The sequence below is a fragment of the Corapipo altera genome, unplaced genomic scaffold (genome assembly GCF_003945725.1).
Source record: "Corapipo altera isolate COAL_440 unplaced genomic scaffold, ASM394572v1 1, whole genome shotgun sequence".
NCBI classification, from domain to species: domain Eukaryota; kingdom Metazoa; phylum Chordata; class Aves; order Passeriformes; family Pipridae; genus Corapipo; species Corapipo altera.
Genome location: NW_020884873.1, coordinates 42,641,912 through 42,656,428, shown reverse-complemented (window position 1 = coordinate 42,656,428; position 14,517 = coordinate 42,641,912).

Genomic DNA, 14,517 nt, shown 5'->3' with positions numbered 1-14,517 from the left:
GCAAGACTGAATACTTCCATAAATATTTTAATGCTTCATATTTCTTTTGATTTTTGGAAAAAGTAATAAACCTTCATATAGATTTTAGAGCTACCCTGGGCATTGGTGGTGATTAATCTGGTAGATTATTTGGTCATTCATCTGCAGAAGCTAATCTATTCTCTCCACACATACCAACTTTTCTCAAGTAGATCTTAGGTCATCTTGTTTCTTCCCCAGAGGCCAAATATGCTTATCTTTCAGTGTTTAATTTTTTTTTCTGACATGACTTTTTGAAAGATGTTGGCAACAAAGCAAAAATGAGACTAGGTCTGTTTGTTGTCTGTTAACTGATAAAAGCAAAGCTCTGACTTTTTGCTAGGACCAGGTGTATGTTGTGGGCCAACTGCTCCTACAGATGAGTCTATGTAGCAGACCTTGGCCAAGAAGTTCAGTTTGCAACTAAGAGAGGGTGGGCTCAAGCTGTAACATTGGAAAAAATGAGAGAACATAGACCATCAAGTAATGCAGCTGTGCTTAGTGCATAGGTCTGTTCTGAACAGAGGAGAATAACAAGAGCTGTTGCATGTATTTTGTTTGGTTGATTTTGAAATTTTGTTTTTCTTTTCTTGTTCTCATTCTGTTTTATCTGGTTTAGTGGTCACTTCCTGCTGGTTTTGGGGGTAAAAGACGGGGGAAGTTAGAAGGCCTGAAATGTTGGTGTACCTGGGACCATTTAGTTTGAATATCAACAATGCTCCTAACTTTCTCAGGCTAAGATCAAAGGACTAAGCAGGACATTATTCCTGTTCAGTGAATGTGCTGTCAGATGATATAATAGTGAAAAACACCAGCAATTACAAAGACTAGCTATGCACCTTTGACGGTGGTAAGCAGAGAATTGAAACTATCATAGTCCTCATTATATGTTTTTCATGTGGGAATGGATGTCGGTGCATATTTTCATTTTAGGAAGCTAAAAAGTGAAAGAAAATCTTATATGATTTAAGTGTATTTTGCTTATTCTTATCTCCCTGAGTATAAGAGCATAAAAATGATCTGAGATTTTTCTTTTTTTTTTTTTTTTTTCTAGTAAAATATAACACTGCTTAGTTAATAATAATTTTGCTACTGTTTTTCCTAAACCTCCTTAGCTGGAGATGCTCTGGTTGTGATTTGTTCATTTTTCAGTTGTGTCATTTAGTACTGAAATACAGTGAATTTTAACAGCCTTCCTATCTATGAATTTGTATGAGACCTACAAATTCGTATATATAATGGAAAATGCAGGCAGTAATATAAGACTTCTGTTTTGCAAACGAGCAGATTGCTGTTGGAACACACTTCCTCTGAGACCTGGATCAATAAAGAGTGCATTTTAAGATTCTGTTTTTTGTGTTTTCTATGGTTTTAATTAGTCTGACAGAAATAAGTTCCTGTCCTGTGAATGTGATCCTGTATGGCTCTTCTCCTTAAGGATTCAGAAGTTTCCAGGAGCGCAGTATTGACATGTGCCAGGGCACAGAGCTGGGATTTCTCATAACTGTGTAGGAACTGTTGAATACCCGATTTAAATATTAGTGTTTTCTAAAGAAAGAGCAAGATGCATCCCAGCCTTAACTTTCCACAACAGTGTTAATGAACACAACAGGCAGAAGATGGGAAAAGGCTAATACTTCTACGATGCACACTTCGGGGAACATTGGGAGTGGATGATTTATCGGATCATTTTCCTGGTTTTACAATTTCCTTTGCACTCAGATACCACTATGATAAATGTATTTAGAGTAACTATATTTCTCCAAGCATTAGTTATGTAGGATAAGTCCATCCTTGAATGAGAGATAGTATCATAATGACTTAGCAGTGCTGAAAATTTGTTTCTAGAAAAGCTGTTATTTAACAAACAGTTCTTCTGTTTAAACTTTTGAAGCAAGTATTTCAGACTAGCTTCCAGTTAAATTCTTCTAGTTGTGCTGTTTACTTAGTGCTTCATATGTTAGAAGTGCTTTTAAGATTTTTTTGTAAGTATAATCTGAAATGTAATATAAATATGAGTCTGTCTTGCCTCAAAGTGACCTAATACACTAATCTAGTGTTCAAAAAACATTTCAGTTTGAGAAAGCAATAACATTTGCCTTTTTATATCTATTTGAATAAACCAAGGGAAAGTTACGTGGAATGCCTTGTGGCGGGTCCAATAAAAAAACAGAAGGGTACTTGGGTCCAGAAATCAAAAGTTGTAAGTTTTGGGGCATTGCTGACTATCTGCTTCCCAGGTAAGTGTATACTTAGTTCTCCATTTTTACTGTCTCAGATTTGAGATTCTGTGAATTTTGACAGAGTAATTTGATAGTTGTTTCATGCTTGGCCTATTCAAGATCTAGAGACTAAACTTCATTGTATTTCACTCTTCAAAGAGGCTTAATGTATTAGCAAGTTTCAGACCATGCATGAAATAAAGGCTGATTTAAGAACCTTGTGAAGTTTGGTAACAGCTATTGCTTTTTAAAAAGAATATAGCAAGAAGAGGCTGCCCTGCTTTTCTATAAAGCCCAAGTATATAGTGAACTTTCCCCCAAGTTGAGTTAAAAGGATGCAAACTTTCCTCAGCCTGATGGGGAATCAAACTACAGCTTCCATCTGTTAGGACTGTGACCTAGCTACTAGACTTTGGCTACATAGTCAAATGAGATGTGTTAACTATGCTTTTGAAGTAGTGCCACTGTACAGAAGAGAAAAAAGGCTCCACCGAAGTAGTGTCAGTGTAGGTCTTCCAGCTGGCTATGCAGTCCCAAGACTGACATTGGCCAGATTTTGGATAAACTTACAGTTTTACAGCTGAGACTTGTTATCCAAAGTACAGGCTGCAGTCATACTCTTCCTTGTTCTCCCTGACTGTCCCTGTGACGTTTTGATTCTTGAAATAGTGGGAAAGCAAAATGGTGGGAAAATGGGCTGTAGCTTCATGATTATGGCACTTGCTGGGACAATCAAAGCTTCCTCCGATCAGAAGAGGAACCTGAACCTGTATCTTCCACCTTGTGGAGAGTACTAGGGGATAAAGAAAATGGGAGAAAGCAATAAAAAGAAGACTTCTTCTAAAAGTAAAAAATAACCTGTTCTTTGTTCTTTGAAAAACCTGAGATAGGAAGAGGTTGTGTTTCCCAACAGGCAGAGATATTTTCTATCAAGTATAAGAGATTCCACTAAGTTGGGAGACAGCTGTTTGCTGACTATAATTTCTTTTTTGCTCAGTGTGCTTCATGGCTTGGAGTCTGTTCTGAATTATGGGACTGCTCCATGAACTCTATGTACCTTAGGTCCCCTGGCATAGAAACTAAGCATTATAATGTGTAACTTTTAGGCTTTTAAGTAATTTATTGGATATAACTCAGAAATTATGTACTAGAGAATGGAGCTAATTCTTTATTTCCTCTCTGCTTTTCAGTCCCAGTCACAAAATCAATAGTTACAACCATGCCACCCTGAAAAAGGTTCCTGAATTATTAAATCTCTAGCTGAGGTAAATTTACTTAGACAAAAAAAAAAACAACAAACAAACCAAAAAGCAACCCAAACCCTCAACACCTACTGAAAATTAATAACAAATTATATTATAAAAAATTAGAACTATGGTATCAGAAAAATACTAAGTAAATCCAGAGATACACTTCTTGTTCTTTGAAAAGCTTATTGTGTAGTAAGTTTCCATAAATATTTCATTCATGGATGAACAAGGAATTCCTGGCAAAACTCAAACATATAAAGGGAGTTTACAGAAGGTGAAAGCAGGGATGGGTAACCTGGGAGGAATACTGAGGCACTGTCCGAGCGTGCAAAGATACGTTCATGAAAGCCAAAGCCCACCTGTAGTTGAACCTGAGAAGTGATGTCAAAAGCAACAGGATGGAGTTCTTGAGCACACAAGTAGCAAAAGGAAGAGTAGGGGAAATGTGGACCTGCTGCTAAATGGCAAAGGGGCCCTTATGACATGGAACATGGAAAAGGCATTGACATCTTCACCTCGGTCTTTACTAATAAGACTGGCCTTCAGAAATCCCAGAGACCAAGGGGAAAGACTGGAACAAGGAAGACATACCTTTGGTGGAAAAGGATCAGGTCAGGGCATACACAAGCAAACTGGACGTATGTAAGTCTGTGGGTCCTAATGGGAGGTCCCCATGACTGCCAAGGAAGCTGGATGATGCCACTGTGAGACCAGTTGATAGTTTTGGATCTATCGTGGTGACAGGGAGAGATGCCTGGAGATTGGAGGAAAGGAAATTTCACTCCTATCTTCAAAAACAAGCAGGAGAAGGAGGACCAAGAGAACTACAGGCCAGTCAACCTCAACTTTATCCCTGTGATGATGATGGAGCAGCTAATCCCAGAAACTGTTTTCAGGCATGTAAAGAACAAAAAGGTGGTTAGCATGGATTTACCAAGTCATACTTGACCAACTTGATAGCCTTTTATGATAAGATGACTGGCTTGGTAGATGAGAGAAGCATCTTCATCAGTGGGTGCTGGGTCAGAGTGTATCCACAGTAAGTTTGCTGATGATGCAAAATAGTGTAACAGACACACCAGAGGGTCATACTGGCATCTAGAGCGATTTGGACAGGCTGGAGAAATGGGCTGACAGGAACCTCAGGACATACAATAGGAATTGCAGAGCTCTGCAGCTAGAGAGGAACAACCCCAGGCACCAGTACCTCCTGGGGCTGAACAGCTGAAAAGCGGCTTTGCAGAAAAGGACCTGGGGGTCTTGGTGAACACCGGGTTGATCATGGACTAGCAATGTGCCCATGCAGCAAAGAAGGCATATGATCTCCTGAGCTGCATTAGGAGTGTTTCCAGCAGGTTGAGGGAGGTGATCCTTCCCCTCTATCCAGCACCATATCTGAAGCATTATGTCCAGTTCTGGGGTCCCTGGTACAAAAGAGCAACAGGTATACTGGAAAGAGCCCAGTAATGGACAGCATGTGTGATTGAGAAACTAGAGCATCTCTTACATGAGGAAAGGCTGAGAGAGCTGTGACTGTTTAACCTAGAGAAGATTCAGGGGAGTCTTCAATGTTTGTAAATATCTGAAGGGAGAGTGAAACGAGGATGGAGCCAAGCCCTTTTCAGTGGTGCCCAAAGGCAGGACCAGAGGCAATGGGCACAAAATGAGACACAGAAGGCTCCATCTGAAGATCAGAAAACACTTTTTTTTCTGTTAAGGAGACTGAGCACTGGCACAGGTTGTCCAGGGAGATTGTGGAGTCTCCAAAGATATTCTTAAGCTGGCTGGACATGGTCCTGTGCAATGTGCTGTAGGTGGCCCTGCTTGAGCAGGGGTTTGGACAATGACCTCCAGAAGTCATTGCCAACCTCAATGATTTTGTATATTCTGTGATTTGATTTTTGACATCTAAAGATATGAAAAAATAGCAAAATGCAAATACAGGTTTATTTTAGGGAATTTTGTTGCCGCCATTCTTCCTTATTATAATTTCAGTTGGATTTGAATATTTCACTTTGATTTGGAACAGCTATCTACATACTTGTGTTTTCCATCTGGAGAGAGATCAAAAATTTGATGTTTATCTATTAGCATGGTATCTAAGTCAATGAGTTTAACAGTTTTTTATTGTTGTGAATTATGTCAGAGGTCTCTCAATGTCCAGAGGTAAAATTTTTAAACTAGAATTATTTAGAAATTTTATGACAAACAGTTTTTTATTTTGTCATGAGAACAGACCAGTTCTTTGAAATCAAAACTTTCTACAGGAATTCAAACACTAGGAATGGAATTTCTTATCACAGTAGGGAACACAGGAAAATAATTTCCATCTCACTTAGGATTAAGGTATTTACATGAGTTGCAGAAGACCAATATCTGATCACAAAATCATAGACCCTGCTCTGCCTGGCTCAGACTAGAAGAATGTAACCTTGGTGAATGCTTTCACTGTGGGAGTACTTAGTTCAGTAAAGGGCAAAGCCTGTTTCTGTCAGGTTTCTCACGTGGAACATTCTTGGTTTCGTTCCAATGCAAAGCAACACAATTTTTTATTTATACTCTCAAAAAATTAAGGGATGGGAACTAATTTCCTATAGAGCTCTGCTGACCATATGATGTTGTGAACACTTGTTTGGCTTCTTTCCCATGCAAGAAAGCTCCAGCAAAGGTTCTGTGGTTCTCAGATTTTCCATTAGTAATAATTTACATAAAGATTGTATATGTCTAGAGAGGGATAACTTAAGTACCATCTGGACAGAATCATAGCAACTCTTTTGCTATAATGTATATTTAATAACTTCGGCTGAGGCTTGCAGAGATGATGTCTAACACTGCTGAAAGAAAGTAGTTACAGTGTATGAGATCATGCTTTTATGACTACAAATGCCAAGGAACATTAATAGGTAATTGAATTCTTTATATGTCTGTTAGTAATTACAGTATCTTGCAATACTTGCCACCCATTTCTGAGAAAAGCAAGCCTGTTAAGTCTTAAGAAACAGACACTGATCATCAGCCTTTCTGCATAACGGGCTCCTTTTAGAGCCATCAAAAAAATCTTCTGGCTTGGCTCTGCAAGCACAAATTTTTCTCTTAAATGAATTTTGGTTGTCATTAGGGTCATAGGTCTCCAAGTTGTCACTTTGTTAGGTCAAACACCTTTTTTTGCAACTGATCAAATCCACTCTAGCCCAACTGAAAAGGTACCCACTTGAGATCTTACCCAGCAACTTACATCTTGTCAAAGGATTAGTCTCAGTGGGAATGTTTTATAGTTTCTGATGGTATGCATGGTATTAAGGAAGAAAAACTAAAATTAGGACAATTATCTAAACTACAATAAGTAAAATTCCTGCTTGGGCTTGCCACTTCTGTTTTTTTAAGTCCTGTAAGATTTTCTACTGCACTCTAATCCTTCTTCATATAATAATGTCATATAGTAATATGGCCTTGCTATGAGTCTAGAACTTGCTGCCTCTAAATACAAGTTTAGGCCCTAATCCAGCAGATGAGAATGCTAGTTGAGATTCATAAGTCAACCACAGAGAGAATTTCCCTACATTTGTGCTTTCATTTGAAATGAAAAGGTGTAATTTATATCTGTGGCATGCAATTCACTTTGGCTGTTGCATTTTGCTGTTTGACTTAGAGGCCTTTGTTGTAGAGGTTTGCTAGCTCTGAAACAGATGAAAAGCATGGCTCAACAGATCTGATCTGCAGGAGTGGTATTCACTGCAAAAAAGGTGACATTGTCTCGAGAAGTAAAGCAAACTGCATTTTAAACAAATAAAAAAAGATTTTCCAAAAGCTTTCAGAAAACTTGACTTTTGTTTTCTGGGGCAAAGAGCCTACAAAGGCATGAGTTCAGCCACAGGCAGATGCTTATATGTGCTTACTGCATTTGGTCTGTCTTAGGCTTTGTCCTACAAGTACTTTGTCTATGTGTTTAGCTTTACACAGCCACGATAGTGCCATTGACTTCAAGTGGTTTGATGGCTTGCATACCATTAACAAGTGTGTTTTGGGGAGAAATAGTCAGTTTCCATGTGACTAAAAAAATCATTCAGTAGTTATGTGACTAAGGAGCATTTAGAGAAGACATCTGATCCTAACTATCAGCCGTTTTTGGTTAAAGCAGCAATTCTGATTTTTGCTCCTTCCTTCCTTTCTGCCCTTTGCCCAGTCTTATGACTTTCCTTGTGCCATCTCTGGTCCTTCTCCAATTCCTTGAGTAGACAGTTCAACTCTGTAACAAGAAGAAATGTATTAATCTTTTGATTATTTAGTTTTCTGTCAGCTTAGTGATCTGAACTCGTTGTGAAAGAAATCAAACACCAGAGAGAGCAGAAGGAGAAGGGCACGATGGTGTAGCTGGGACCAGAGAAGTTTTCATGGCACTTCAAAATGAGGGAGCCAGATAACAGGAGACATCATTGTAGAAGCAGAATTGGAAGGATTATTAAATAGAACTGTGAGACAACTTTACAACAAAATTATGCCAGAAGGGATTAGGGATTGGGTCTTGAAGATGGATAGGCAGAGACAAACATAGAGGGCTGGTTGTTCACAAGACACTAGAATTCATGTCTTCTATACTGTATAACTGGGAAGCTGTTTGTTGTACAGACCAAGAAAGAAGTCTATGAATCCCAAAGATTATCAGCATGTTTGCATGTCCTGAAATACAGTACTGTCTAGATTCTGCTTGTTCAATAGAAAGTAGTAAAATTTTTACAGTATGTAAGCTAAACACTGAAAACCCTGTCGTTCACTGGTCAAGTATCTACATCTAATGAACAATGGGTATATTGCTGTCTCAAAAGCTGTTGGATAGAATACGATACATGAGTGCTGAAGAAAACAGAAACTGTTGAAGTTGTATCTCATTTGTGTTTTTGACTTCTTCATTGTCTGAATGATGTAGGTCTTCTGTGTGTATTAGGTATGAAATATTACAACACAATTTCTTACAACTGTTTTATATATACATCAGCTGTACTCCTTTACTGGTAAAGACTAAAGGTTTCATAAGACATTAATAAAAAGAAACAGTATGAACAACAGAGTTCATCAGATTAGATATTTTCATACATTTTCCTTTTTCTTTTCTATGTGTGCCTTTTCTTACCCTTTGCTGCTCTGTTATTTGGTTTCTGTCTTCTTCTCACTCCCTTATATGGAGTGACTGAAGTCTTAGTTTACTTTTCCCATCCATGTTTTGCCTTCCATTCTCAAAAAAAATATTTTAATATAGCATTTTGTATTTGTCAGTTACTAAGGGAGTATATACAAGAAGGTGCACAAGAAAAGAGAACCAGCATTCAGTGTGCCCATGTACACGCCTACCTCTCAATGCTTTTTTCATTCACTTCTTTGCTTGTTTTTCCCCTACAAAAATGTGACAAAAATACAGTACAATAGCCAAGGCTATTCCTGGTACAGGGTCTATTTTCACCTTGTTATAACTTTATTAAGCATCAACCATTTGAGATTAAAACTTTGCTGCTTCACATCCTACGCAGCATAATTCTCCTTTTAAAAGTAGTTTATTGTTACTGCCTTTTTTTTTTTTAATGGAGGTAGAATGGTAGGGGAGAGAAAGAAGTTGGGTTTGTTGTTAATGCCAGATAATTCAAGTGTTTCAGCCTAAGTGGATGTATGAGTCTCCTGATGGATAGTCTTGTGGTTAGGGTCTTCAACTGTAGGTGAAATATAGGACATCCTTGTCTAATATTTTTTGTTTTTATAGTGAATCTCCCACACAAATCCTATAACCTCTAGGGTAAGGAAGCATTCTGTCTCACCAAGTATGTACTTAAAATATTTTGTATAGAACAGAACAGCTTTGACAAGAAACGTTCTCTTTCTGATATATCCCTTTTTGTGCAGAAACCCTGCTCTGAAGGAGTAACTCCTGCTTAAGTATAATTACCCATTGCATTTAATATGGGATAATTGTGAGTGTAGTCACACTTCGAATATATAAACTGGGCAATTTTTATAATTTCTGGCAATTTTATTATTCACTAGTGGATAAGGTCTGGAAGAAAATATACCCTTGTATATTTTAAATTTCCTCTGTTTTGTAAATGTCCTCTGAAAATGGCTGGTCTTTTTTTTGTTTTGTTTTGTTTTTGTTTATTTGTTTGTTTTTTCTAATATTTCTAATCTGTGTAATGAATGCTTGAATTTTTGCAGAATGTGAGTCTGGAGTTTCTCTTTTTATATTTTTTAAAGAAGAGGTGAATTTAATTATAATTTTATAGTAATATAAGCTTCTGAAAAATTGTGTTCTGAAAAACTTCTCAGTTTGAAGCCTGTCTATACCGTGTAGTTCAGCAACCATTCACCCCAGGCTCAGCAACCTGAAAAGGTTACATGACTCTGAATAATGCGTTGGGGATAAAAATTTCAAAGAAGAGTCAGCTAACATTCTTTAAACCTTACTCTTTTGAAAAATCTGACCTTTCTGTATCTCAGTATTCATGTCTAAAATTTGAAGAATAACTCTTCCTTAAACCCATATGACATTTGAAAAAAAAGTAATTAAAAAAATCAAGAATCCAGGAGTTTCATATGCAGCAAGGGGTAATTTCATAAATACCAAATATAGATACATTGCTCTGGAGCAATTAAATAGAGATTAATTTCCAACATTTTATTATTTTCTGATGTTAATTAAGTCGAATAACTTATATTTATTTATTTCTTCTGGTTTAGCTTATCTTACCTATTGAGAGGATGCTTTGTTTAAACCAGATAGTTCACTTAAGATTTTGATACACTGAGATTATTAAGAGAAGTTTTTCTGTCACCAGTGTGGTTTGTATCACATGGCCAGATAAATCAAATAGCAACAAATTACAGACTTTTTTAATCAGATGCTGCTATGCTTTTAAAGGTCTGCCCAGCACTGCAAATAAAGATTCCTTTTGGTAGAAGAATGCTGTATTTTTCTTTAAATTCAATTTGCAATTCAAATAATGTCTTCAAAATAGGATTATCAAACATCAGATCTATTCAGGATTCCTAAAACATCTTAATGCAAGTTGGCAGTCGTTTATCACACATTATTAAACATTTTTCAAAAATCACAATGTTGTCACTAATTAGAAGTCTCTTTATATTATACTACCTAAGTGGTTTGTTAATCTGAAAAGAAAATTATTAATAGTAGGATCTTAATTGCTATAATTACATTAAAAGAATCTTGTTGTAAAGCCTAAGAATGCTCCAGTTGCTTTGCAGACTTTCATGTCTTTGGATGATCATTATAAAATGCCAGTGATTTTAAATTAGGTTTCAGAGATATTTACAATTTAAACCATAAACCCCATATAAGCATAGTATAGCTGGAATATATCTTCTGTTTTGAAACTCTAGTATAACTAAGGATGAAATTTTACCATGATTGCCATCACTATTTTTTTTTGTGGGAAAATTAATGATTTTCTTTTCTCTTTTGAAAGGAAGGTGAACCTTGTGAGAAGCAGATCATCCCACTACAGTGAGGTCTTAGAATTACACAGGTTGTAATCTTGGCATACTTTGAGTGTCAGTGAAGGGAAAGTGACACTTCTCTCAAAATGCTTATTTTTTGTAAGTATTTTTAAGGTTCCCACCTGTAAATGAAAGTAAGAATTGAGTTTGAAAAGCCAGATAAGATTTCTGGAGCTGCTGCTGCATGGATTGGAGTGGGAGCTTCTCCATTCGCAGTTATGTGCACTCTCATTCACAGTTACCCATGATTTGTCACAGCATACAAATGATGGAGGGGAAAAAGAATATTTCACAGAATCATTCAGATTGAAAGGGTGCTCATGCTCATCTACTCCAGCCTCCTGGTCAGATCAGGGTCAACAATCAGACTGTATTGCTCAAGGCTTTGTCCTCTTGGGTTTTGGAAACCTCCAAGGATGGAGTTCATGCAACCCCTGTGTGCAACCCACTCCAGTGCTTAATTATAATGTTTTCCTTGTATGAGTGAGGATATCCCATCTTTCAATTTATGGGCACTGGTTGTCATTTTCCTATCACAACTTAGTAAAGAGCCTGGCTCTATCCTCTTGGTGGTTCCTAAGTTGCCCTGAAGCTACCTCTTCAGAAGAAGGTGAGCAAGCTTTGGTCCCTCAGCCTCTTTTCACAAGGCAAATACTCTCGACAGTTGTAATCTTTGTGGCTCTTTGCTGAAGTCTCTTCGGTTGGTCAATGTCTTTAATGTGCTGAGAGGTCCCAAACTGAATGTGGGGCCCTACACAGTGGGGGTCCACGAATCACTTCCCTTGACTTAGTGGCTGCAGTCTTTTTTTTTTTTTTTTATGTTCACAACCCAGTATGGAGTTAGTTTGAAGAAGCAGACCTTTTTTTAACCAATTGCTGTGGTTTAACCCGAAGTGACAACTTATCCCTAAGCAGTCACTGACTCACTCCCCATCAGTTCTATGGGGAGAGAATCAGAAGGTAAAAGTGAAGAAAACCTATGGGTGACATAAAGACAATGTAATAACTAAAAACAAATTTAAAAAATGTAAGAAAAAAAACAAACAAAGAGAAAGGAAAATAAAATCCAAGAATTATTTCTTGATGATGTAAAAGAAAACAGTTACCACCAACTGACTGATGCTCAGCCAGGCCCCACCAATTTTATTGCTGAGCACATCATATGATCTGGAATATCTTTGTGGTCAGTAGGGGTCATCTGTCCTGGCTGCCTTCCCTCCAAGCTTTTTGTGTACCCCCAGCCTCCTCACTGAAAGGGGAAATGTGTCAGGAGCAGAAAAGACTTTGTGTAAGCACTGCGCAGCAGTAACTAAAACATCCCTGTGTTACCAACACTGTTTTCAGTGCAAATCCAAAACACAGCCCCATACCAGCTACTGTGGAGGAAATTGACTCTATCCCAGCCGAGGAGTAGAAACATTGGGTAGCCAAACAGCTGTCAAACAGCTAGACTGTATCTCATAGATACAAGAATACTGTGGGAGATCTTCTCAAGGCCTTGCCTAAGACAAGGCAGATGACATCCACTGTCCTCTCCACATTGACAGATGTTCTTTCGTTGTAAAAAGCATTTGGCACTGGAATTGTTAACTATGGTATACTCTTGATATAACCATGCTGCCTATTCCCAATCACCTTCTTTACCTTATTGTGCCCAGAAATAGCTTTCAAAAGGACATGTTCTGTGATATTCCCAGGGACCAAATTGTGTCTGACCAGATTGCCGTTCCTCCAATCAACAAGATCTTAAGATGAATGCAACATTAGCCTTTCTTCAGTCATCAGGACCTCTTCTGATTTCTACAGTCTTTCAAAAATAGTGTGAAGCAGCCTTACAGTGATGATGGCAGGCAATCAAATGCATATCACCTGATCCCATGGATCTGTATGAATAAATATTTCTTAAAGATACTTGACTCTATTCCTTTCCACTGTTGATGGTTCTCTTCTTAAATCCTTGCTCTAAGCACAGAGGCCAGCATGAAGCACCTGGCCAGGTGCAGACTGAGGCAAAGGTGGCATTGAATAGCTCACCATCCTTTCATGACCGGACAATGTTTCTGTATTCTCCTTAGTAGCCTGCCCTTGCTTCTACCTCCTGTATAATGCCTTTTTTACACTGAAGCATAGCCGTGTTTCCTGTTTAGGAAAAGTGGTCTGTTGAACATCTGATCATTTTCCTGAGTATTAAGATAGACCAGTTTTGCACTTGGCGGTTTCCCTTAATGACCTGCCAGGTCTCTTGAACTCTTTTTGCTTTCAGAGATTTCTCTCACAGGATTCCATGTATCAGTTCCTCGAAGAAGGCAAAACTTGCTCTCCTGATGATGAGGTCTGTATATTCACCTTTCTCCTCCTCCTTTGGGATTTTGAACTCCACTGTTTCCCAGTCCCTACAGCCAAGGCTGCCATTGATTATCACATTGCCAAGCAGTTTTTCTTGTTCAAGTTCATGGTTGGTACCCCTAAAATATGTGGTCAGAGGTTGTCCCTGACAACCTCCAGATGCCTCCTAGATTGTGATCCTGCTGTGTTGCCCCCTTCAGAAAAGATAAAGTCTCCCATAAGAACCAGAGTCTGATTTGAGTTGCTTAAAAAAGGTTCCTTCACTTCCTAACTACAGTGTTACCCTCAGTGGTCTCTTCTCTGACCCTGACTCATGAGTCCTCACCCAGTCTCGTTGGTTATTCCAAAGACCTCCACACACTCAAACTACTCCTTCACATATTCAGCAATGCCCTCTCCTCTTTTCTTCTGTTTTTTCTACAGATCTTGTGTCCATCCATCAGTGATGTCCTGTCATTTGAGTTGTCCCAGCAGCTAGCAACTGTTCCAGTGATGCCATAGTTCTGTGTCTGCATGCACAGCCCTTCTTATTCCCCCAAGCTGTGTGCAGTTGCGTATGGGTGGGAACTCTTGCTCTCTTTAATCCTTCTCAAGGGCTTGCTTGTTCCCACCACCTTGCCTCTTGGGCTAACAATTACTGACCTCTGTTTCCTCACTTAACTGCAAACTCCTATACCACTTTACTGAGGTGCCACCAAGTTCACCACCTCGAAATGGGCCTGATCTTTGCCAGCAGTCCCCATTCCTGATACAGGAACCCATGCTTGTCATAAAAACCCTTTCAGTATGAATTTGTGTGGATGGGCTCTATAGGTATTTGTGAGTGTGGATGGAGAAATAATAGCCAGGAAACAGCAATCTGAAGAGAGGAAAAGTACATGCTAGAAGTAGCATATGAAGAAGATATTTCAGGATCTCCACAGTCTAGCAATCCTTTTGAATCCACAATGACTGAAAAACCTGGGACATGAGTTTTTTGAATCTGTACTTGGCCACTAGCTTGTGCTAGCATCAACAATGGGTTGTGTAGCGCAGATGACATCAAGAAGCAGTGGAGGCTACTGTATGCAGATGAGTGCTACAGGACTGCACATACAGCTGGTAAAACAAAGGACTGTTGGAGGGACCATTCTCAACATCTATGTACAAGCCACTGATGCATCAATATAACCCTCTGCTTC